We start from the raw sequence: 9,393 nt of genomic DNA on the forward strand, positions 1-9,393 counted from the left end.
GTGACGGTCGTCGAACTTGAACACAGCTGACTCAGGACTTGGATCATACTTGTCCGGGCATGGGCAAAGGGGCACAGGTGGTCAGAAGCCTGGCTGGGTAGTACATCCTACAGAAATCTGCACTTTATCCAAATCTTCACAACTTGGAGGTCTAGAGAGTGAACTCCAGGATGGGACGCATGTTCTGTGCCCACGGTCCTACCTCCTCCCACGGTGAGAGGTGGACAAGACACGGAATCTCTCTGAGCCTCATGTCCTTCATCTGCAGGACGGAGATGTTCCCGAGCGTACTCTCCCAGGCCTGCTGGGAGGGGTGATGAGCTGTGCCCGTCCCCATGTTGAATGGGCCTGGAATACAAGACGGGCATGAAAAGTGCTGACCGTTCTGATGGATGTCACAGCCCCCAGGACCTGAGCAGCGCTCGTGACTCACTGTGATTCTTATAATCTCACCTTTCAGCAGACATTTCCAACATCCCATCTGCTCAGGCAGCCCGTCCCCCAGCAAGGCAAAGAAGGGCTGCATTTCCACCTGGTGAGGCTGCCTGCCTGGAACATTCCAGAACAAAACCTCTGGACGACTCAGACACCGGGAGTGAGGTCCCCTCCCCCAGTACTGCCAGCAGCCCACGTGTCCTGAGGTGCTGCTCGGGGCCCAGCGTGAGGTCCCTAAGGTGAGTCCCCGAGTGCCTGGCCATGACAGTGTGAGGCTCCCCCGCCCCAGTGTGCTGCTGGACTGCATCCCACAGGCCCGGGAAGCTGAATTTCCCTCTGCCCCGCCATCCCCACTGTGTGACCTTGCAAATGTCCCTTCCTGTTTGTCACCTTATTGAATCTTCCTACTGTCCCATTTAATAAGCAAATGATAACAAAAACTGAGACCTGCCCAAGCCACAACTGGCCTGTGGGTAAAATCTGAATCAGCCACCTCTCTGCTGGAACTTGGGGCCAGAGCTGGGTGGCAAGAAGGTTCTAGAACTCCATGGGGCAGGTTTGTCAGATACCCCCTGCCCCAGGAGGCCCTGGGCTCCTCATGGTCTCTGTCACTGCACCCCTTTCCCACCCACCACCCGCTCCTCAGGGGTGGTGACAACCTTCTTGAGGGGTGCCCCCGCACCATTAGTTCTGAGGTGTGAGACATAGGGATCCCCACTGTGGCCACTCAGCAACAGCTCAGCCTCTGCAGGATAACTCCTGGCCGTGGCCAGCCTGCAGCCCCTGGACACACCCTCATCCCCCACTGGGTCAGCGACTGTGGTGCCAAATTTCCCAAGTGACCGGAAAGACTGTCCTAGAGGTGGAACGATCTGTTGCGTGTGGAACTGAGTGACGGCCAGCTCCTCTGTGGAACAGTTTCTCTCCCTCCTCCCTGGCCACCGGCCTCTTCTCTCTCTCCAGCAGCTTCTCTGCAATGATTCTCCCTGGTAGGGAGCAGCCTACAGCTTGCGAGGATCCATCGGCCTCCGCTTTCCAGGAAACCCAGTGGGAGACAGCGGGAGTCTGCCAGGACCGAATCTCTACTCTCCTTGTTAGTAACCTTGGTGGCGGGAAGGAGGCGGGAGGGGGGCGCGGAGGCCTAGGGGAGAGCCAGGAGGGGCGCCGACCACCATGCCATTAAAGAAGAAGGATGGGAGTGAGACGGGGCAGCAGACTCTGAAGCCAGCTGCTGGGGTTTGTGACTCTTCCAGTAACTGCGAGCTGGTGATGGGGCAAGGTACTTACTTAACCCCCAGTTCCTTGGCTGAAAAGTGTGGTTAGTAATGACCTCAAAAGTCCGAGGGTTTCTGCGTGTATTGAATGTGCTAATATTTGCAACACGCCCCCAGCAGTGACTGATGTGTCAAGATTGACCCGTGTTTACTAAATGTGCAAATCAACACGCGACTCCCCACATAATGGGTTTCCGTGCAGCACTCTGAGAGGCTCACGAGTTTCCATGGGCCACAACGTCCTGAGCGGTACAATGACAGGTATGAATGAATCTTACAGTATTGCTGGTCCTGACTGTGAGATTCCAAGGAGAACCAGAAACTTTCCTGATTCCGGCTCCCTGTGTTGCCAGAATGGTCTTAATCATGCCAGAATCAGTCCTGTAAGAGCCCTACAAAGTTGTAGTTTCCCTCTGTGGCTCAACTGAGAAAAAGAAGGCTCAGAGAGGTCAAGAAACCTGTCTGTGGTTGCAGAGTGATGGCAGGGTGAGGATACCAGGGTGAATCAGGCCGTTTGGAAGGCACTATCCTGGTCTCCTGGCTGCATGCAGGGTGCACCTGTGGAGAGCAGCTTTGGCGCTGAAGCTGTGGCCGGCAGGCTGGCTGCATCCTGGTGAGGCTGAAGCGATAGAATGGGTACCTTCCACGCATGCACTGGACCCTAATCAACAGGATAGCGATTGCCAAATGATGCCGGGCGGCCGTGGGAGGTGGGAGGGACGGTGCTCCCTGGGGACTGCTCCTCTCACTGTCAGCCGCAGTGTAGGTCACATCTGACACATGGTGGGTGCCCACCAAGGCCTCTGGGGGCCACTTCAGGGTCCCCAGCAATTTTGAATAAATCTGTTCGATTAAGGTTTTTACTTTTTTGCAATACACTATCTGTATTCTCAAGAAACACTCATGTTTCATTAAGAAAAATGGTTGCATAAAATAAACAACATACGGTTTCTCTTGTCACCTTCATAGGACAGCAGCAGGGGGATGTCAGAGCCTTGGAATTCTGCTGTGGATTTGGGGGGGACAGAATGAGAGGGCGGCCTGGCACCCACCATATTATCTCCCTGCAAGTGTCCCAGGCTCCCTGCAGCCTGAGTCAAGGCATCTGCTGAGTTGTTCTGACATTGTCGCACTGTCACCAGAGAGTGGCACTGACATGCTTCACCTTGCTATCACCAGGCCAGACGCTGCCCAGGGGCATCAGAACCTTTTCATCTCGACACCGATCCCAGCATCACGGATTCTCGGGACCTTGCTTCTGCTTCCGGGGAGCGTTCGGCGGCCCCTCCTGTGGGGTGAGTGGAACGTGGAGGTCTAGCTGCGAGGCCAGGTCACCTCTCCATTCCAGTCGTGGTACCCGGGAAGTGCGCCTGCGTGAGTGGTGGGTCTGTTTCCTATTTAAACAGCGTTCATCTCAGCATCTTCTCAAGCCACTTGTGTCGGCTCGGGCCCTGAATCAGCGAGAACGGAAAACAGCCCGTACCCTCCTGGAGCACCCTGATCAGGAGAGAGACCCTCACCCACGACAACCCCAGGCTCCACCAGACAGCTCACAGAGAGGGCCAGCGTGGCCCAGGGAGGCCGATCCAGTCAGTCCTGGGCACCCTGGCTCTGTGCCAGGGACCAGGCTGACCAGGGCACAGCACGCAGACCCTGCTGTCAAGGAGGTCAGGTGACAGGTGCTGAGTACAACAGTAGGGTGACCTAGGCGGCACCTTGGGCAGTGGGGTGGAGACGTCGGGAAGACTGTGAGCAGAGACTGTGGCCACCGTCAGCCGGACAAGGTGGCAGGGAGGGAAGGAAAGGCACAGGGGAATGGCAGCAGGGAGGAGCTGGATCAAAGTCAGCAGCAGGAGCCAGGTGGGCGGGAAGGGGCAGGACCTGGCATGGAGGTGGCCGGGCCTGCAGGCAGGTCTGTAGGCGCCATGTTCAGGGACTGTCACCTTCATTCTGCAGATGACAGTGCATCCTAGAAGATCCTAGATGAACATCTGGTAGGCTGGGGCCTCCTCGTCCTCCCCTCCTTCCCTTCCCTCTCCTCCCCGCCCCCGTCCTCCTCCCTGCTGGCCTCCCCAGGATGACCCCTGACCCCTGTTGAGTATACTGTACATTTATAAACACTGCTTCCCTGTGTGGACAAGCCATCCTTGCAAATGTCACAGAGCCACCTGGGATGTCGTGCCATGTTCGAAGCCCCTATTCTGCACCCGATCCTTTTGGCACAGGACAGCAGCTCTGACTGCAGAAGGTGATAGGCACACAGCAACCAAGAAGGGTCCCAGCAGGTAAGGAAGGCCCCCGGATTTGAGGCACGGTCTTGGCCAGGCCTCCTCTGCTCACCCCGTGTTGCCATTTTCTTTTTACACCCAGCCTGCTATAGAATGCTTGACTTAGGAGAAGCAAGAGCTAGCCCTGATTCCAAAGGAGGACACAAGAATTCAATGGAAAGATGTGGTTTAATTCATACAATCGCAGGAAAAGCTCAGCAACTAGATATTAATATAAGAGAACCATAATAAATAAACTATAGTAATTAACACATATTGAGCACCTACTGTGGGCCAATCATTATTCTAAAACTTTACATGTGTTGACTTACTCACAGCAATGCAAAAACTCCTGATTTTACAGATGAAGAAACAGAGAAGTCAAGTAAGGAACCTGAGGTCACGCAGCTAGGAAACTTCAGATATTAACTTGAACTACCAACTTCAGCCTAGGAATCAGAGCTTCTTCCTACTATTTAGGAAATGGAAGACAAGGCCAGCCATGTAGGTAGAAGAAATAAAGTACAGTTTTCTCTAGTAAGTGGCACGTGCGTTGAACCCTGCTGAGGACACCTGGATGGCAAGTTCCCCAGACTACATAGGTCCACACAGGATTCTACACAAGTAAACAAACAAACAGATGATGGATCTACTAATAAAGAAAAATGATCCCAGAGCCCTCTTATTTTGTGTATGACTAAACAAAGATCAAGGCGAATCTGTCAATGTGCATTTACAAAAGACAGTACCTCACAAAGTACGTTCCTCACAAGTACCTGTGAGGGCTTCTGTGTCCAGGTAAAGGCATGCATTGATTGTTATGCATGTATTAATATCAAAATAATAGAACTCTGGCTTTTCCTAGGTCTTTGAATTCAACTTGCAAATCCATTTCCACAGACGACTGTACTGTCTGTAACCTGCAAGGGGTGTCTGGTTTAATGTTGCAATAAGCCTCAGTAGCTTCGAACAGTGAGTCCTGATGGGGAGTGATTAAGTCCCAAGTGCAACCTGCCGTGACCAGAGCAACTCAGGGCGTCCAGCAGGAAGCAAACCTGGAAGGGCTCTCAGGTTCTCTCCAGAAGTCAAGTGGGGACACTTTGTATATTTCCTTTAAATTCTCTTAGAGAACTTAGGCTCCAGTACCAAGAACAAAAATAAAAACAAAACCTAGTTCGAAATGAAGCGACTAGCCAGTCTGTTTTAAATGCCATAGAAGACGAAACTTTCATTGGCACGTCAGACAGTTTCTCGCGCAGCTCATAAGAGGCAGATGGGATGCCTCTCACCACAGGGTCATTTCTGCAACTTCCGTCCTCATTTCTAGCCGTGATCCTAGGCTCTCCTGGAGTGGACGGGAAGTCAGTGCCAGAGTCAACGACTTGTGTTTAACATCACAAGAAAGTTTCCTCCAAAAGTTAGGATGCATGCCTGAGATTCCAGCCAGAACTCGGGCCTAAGGTACAAGGACAGACAGCATCCAGATCAGGGTCCTGTCTCCAGTTACTATGGCAACCAGAAACTACAGGCCCCCGTTTTACAGATGGGACTGGTTTTCATAGCCTTGACTTTGACTTAGGCTTAGGGGTCTAACCCCGTTTACCCTGCAGGACAGACTGCTCATGGGCCCCAAGTAACCGTTCCCCTTGGCACCTGTGGTCCCAGGATAAGGGGTCATCTACCAGCATCCCTCAAATCTACGTAATTAAGAGAGGCCCAAGGAATGAGATGTAAGCAGAAGCGTTGCATGAATTCTGTAGGAAATGTCCTTGAAGGTAAAGGGCATGCCCTCCTCTCTTCCTGAATGCTTGGAATAAATGTTCAATGGCAGGAACTGGAGCAATCAACTTGGACTATGGGGTAAACCTGGGAATGGATGGTGTTTTTTATGACTCACTGTGTGGAACAACGGAGAGAAGCAGCTTGGGTCCCTCCCTGACACTGCAGAATGCCTCACCAACCTTGCTATCAGGCTGTGGTAAAAGGGAGAAATTAACTTCTACAAGATGAAGCCACAATGTTGAATTATTTTCAAGGAAACCTATCCCTGACTGCTCCTGACACCACCACCTGATTTATATGGATAAATCCTGAACCTTCTGCCCCACCACACACAGGGCTCCACCAGCCAACCTTCACTGCTGGCTATAGGTCACATTCCTAAGACATACCAATGACTTAAAAGGTCTTACCTAATTGACATTCAAAATCAGTGGCCATGTTATGGTTTAGGTATTAGGAATCCCCCAAGTTTATGTGTGAGACAATGCAAGGATTTCCAGAGGTGGATTGATTGGATTATGACAGGTATCATTTTGTTGGTGGATTAATCCACTGAGATTATTTGTGGGGTTGCAATGGGAGGTGGGGTGTGGCTGGAGGAAGTAGGTCACTGGGGTGTGCCTTTGAGGTTTATATTTTGTCCCTGGTGCCTAGATCCCTCTCTCTGCTTCCTGCTGCCATGTCCTGAGCTGCTTTCTTCAGTCACACCCTTCCACCATGATGTTCTGCCTCAGCTCAGGCCCGGAGCTATGGAGTTGGCCGACCAGGGACTGAACCTCTAAAACCAGGAGTCATAATAAACTTTTCCTCCTTTTTGGATCTTCCTGTCACAGTGATGCAAAGTTGACCAAGACAGGCAGGATGCCACATTCTTCAATCTGGGGCCAGAGCTCCATGCGACTCCATGGCAGGTTCAGTCAACACTAAGATACATGGTAAATTCACATATTAAACGCCAAAGGCAAATCACCGAGCCCCTGCTTTGCACACATGACTTTGTTCTACTATGGCAACAGCCCTAGGAGTGACCATTGCCAGTGTCCCCTTCCATTCTGGAGGCTCACAAGCTGAGGCTAGACACCCAGCCCGAGTCCTACGGCAGCCCCTCAGACCAGGGAGATACCGAGGCACTTGTTTACTTGTGCACTGCAGATGGCTGAACCATCAAGAAGGAACAGAGAAAGATCTGCAGGCTTCGTTTTAAGGAGAGTTAACCCATCGGAATGGCTACGCATGGCAGTGCAAGTCTGTAGCCCCAGGTGCTCAGGTCCACACCTGAGGGCAGCTGGGGCCACTTAGCAAAGCCCTGTCTCAAAATAAAATCAGAAGGGCTGGGGATGCAGCTCAGCTTGTGTGGAGCCCTGGGTTCCATCCCCAGCACCTGGGGGAGGGGGAAGGAAGAGAGAGAGAGAAGTTATTTCAGGTTGGTCTTTATTTTCTCAACAGCATATATGGCTTCATCTTCATTCTCTTCAAACATGGTGGAAATCTAACAGCCCAAACAGGATATGTGTGCTTGGTTTCACCTGGAAACAAAAAACTTTCTCTCCTTTGCCAAAAGCTGAAACAAAATGAGGAGGGGGCCAACCCAAAATGTGGCGCACACTGGGGAAACGACCCAGGGAGGCTCACCTGGCCGGGCAGGGCCCTGACACTGGGCAACTCCCAAACTATGGAATTTTCCTTTCTCATTTATAAAACATCGGCAGATATATTGACAAGGACAATACGCATAGGAAAGATACTTAAATTAGTAATGGGCATAATTTATTGAGTGCTTGCTAAGTACCTGGCGCTGAGCCAGCAATTCTTTTACATACAATTGTTTTCCTGAAAACCACTCTGAGGCGTGGGCACCCGGATGCCCGCTTTGCAGAAGAAAACGTGACGACTCAGCTGCATGAGCCCAGGCACCCACGGAGCGGCCCAGGCATGCGCTCGGAGGCAGTCCCCCGTCCCCCACTGGGGCTTCCGGCTCCAGCTGACTGCAGTCTTCTCCGCCTGACCCCTCATTCAACCTCCCAGGCCAAGGTGCTTGTTTTTAAACGTCTCCAAACCACGACACAGGCCGTTTCTGATCTCTAAAGAGCCCCATGCTTTCTTCACTAGAATGAAGGTAGTAACCACACCATCTCAAATTTAAGCTCAGTAATACATTCTGCCTGTTTTGACTTTATTCAGAGGTAAAGTCATACAATGTCATAGGATGAAAGATTCTGGTGCAGAGACCCTTTAGAGACCACCTGCCTCAGTGACTGTGACCCCAAGAAGGGTGTGCCACACGGTGTGAGTGGCAGGGCACACGCTGGTTCCCTCCCCCTCCCGTCTCCTTGTCATTCTACATCTCGGCCTCTGGGCTTCCCCTTTCATGATGATGCTGTAGCTGCTTCCCTGCTGCTCCGACAGCAGCTCTCTGGGGGCAGTCACAGTGTCCACCTTGAATACTGTTGTAGACCTGATGGCCCACCCCGAGCCTGGCATAGAGCACCCGATGAGTATTTGTTAAATCCATTGATACTGCCGGGTGTCCAATGTGGCACCCCTCAGCTCCCTAGAACACAGTTTGAAAATCCTGCTCTAACTTGACTTACTCATTATACAAACCAGAACACTGACATGTTTCGTGGTAACCCAGCCCCTGAAGTCTTAATACGGCTAGAACTGGTTTTACAAAGGCAGATTCCTGTCCCCCCTCCCTGCTGGGTCCACTGAAACAGAATCTCTGGGAGGAAGCCCAGGGCTCTGCACTTAGAACAAACCTCCTGAAGTCATTCTTGTGCACATTAAAGTTGGAGAAGCAGGACTCTGTGGGTTCCTTGTCCAAGGCCAGGGGCTGGCTGGAGGCTCAGTCAACAGAGATCCTTCTGCTCAGACCAGATCAAAGAGTGGCTGCCCTTGGCAGGGGTGGAGTTCACCTAGAGACACCCCTTTCTGAGCGAATGATTCATTCTCTAAGCCTTTACTGAGGACAGGCATCTGCCACAATGTCCCGGGTCATCCCATCCACCAAGGCCTCCCACCTCCACCTTTTGGCTGCAAATCTTCTCTGCCTCCCAGGTCCTGAAAAGATGATGGACTGTGGCCAAAACACAGCCACAGACTCCTTGTCACTCGTCCTGTGAACTTACTGGGGTACTTACTGGTTGGCCCTTGGCACCTGTGGGTTTTTTTATCTGCAGATTCAACCAAACACAGAATAAAAATATTCAGAAAATGAAAAAAAAAATAAGTAAATAAAAATAAACAAATAAATTACACCATTATGAAAAAATATCCAGAAAATGATTGCATCTGTACTGTACACACTCTAAACAATACATTCCCTCAACCATATAGCCGAACAACGATCCAGGCAGCATTTACGTTGTTTTAGGTATTATAAGTCATCTAGAGATGATGCAAAGAGGATATGTATAAGTTATAAGCAAATGCTTTGCCTTCTGAGCACGGGCAGATCTTAGTACCTGAAGGAGTTTCCTGAAGCCAATTCCTGTGGCTACCAAGGGATGACTGGATGATGCAGTGATTCTACTTCTGAGTTAGGTCATAAAAGGTATGCGGCTGCTACCAGCTTTGTTGGGACACTCCTTCTCAGAATCTAGCCTTCATGCCACAAGAAGTCCAAGCCATAAGAA

At 51.2% G+C, this 9,393-nt stretch overlaps 1 long non-coding RNA gene across 4 annotated transcripts; it reads left to right on the plus strand.

The window, feature by feature from the left end:
• Positions 1–1,871: 1,871 nt before the first annotated feature.
• LOC124958327 (uncharacterized) lies at positions 1,872–5,252 on the plus strand. Of its 4 annotated transcripts, none has more exons than XR_007103881.1 (7): positions 1,872–1,970; positions 2,184–2,322; positions 2,889–3,004; positions 3,116–3,376; positions 3,666–3,703; positions 3,872–3,994; positions 4,842–5,252. It is a non-coding gene; the product is annotated as an uncharacterized LOC124958327 (long non-coding RNA). The 4 variants fall into 4 exon arrangements; XR_007103879.1 differs by lacking the exon at positions 4,842–5,252 and adding an exon at positions 4,080–4,833; XR_007103880.1 differs by lacking the exon at positions 4,842–5,252 and adding an exon at positions 4,315–4,833.
• The last annotated feature ends 4,141 nt before the right edge of the window (positions 5,253–9,393 follow it).

This window comes from Sciurus carolinensis, chromosome 1, assembly GCF_902686445.1.
Source record: "Sciurus carolinensis chromosome 1, mSciCar1.2, whole genome shotgun sequence".
Taxonomy (NCBI): domain Eukaryota; kingdom Metazoa; phylum Chordata; class Mammalia; order Rodentia; family Sciuridae; genus Sciurus; species Sciurus carolinensis.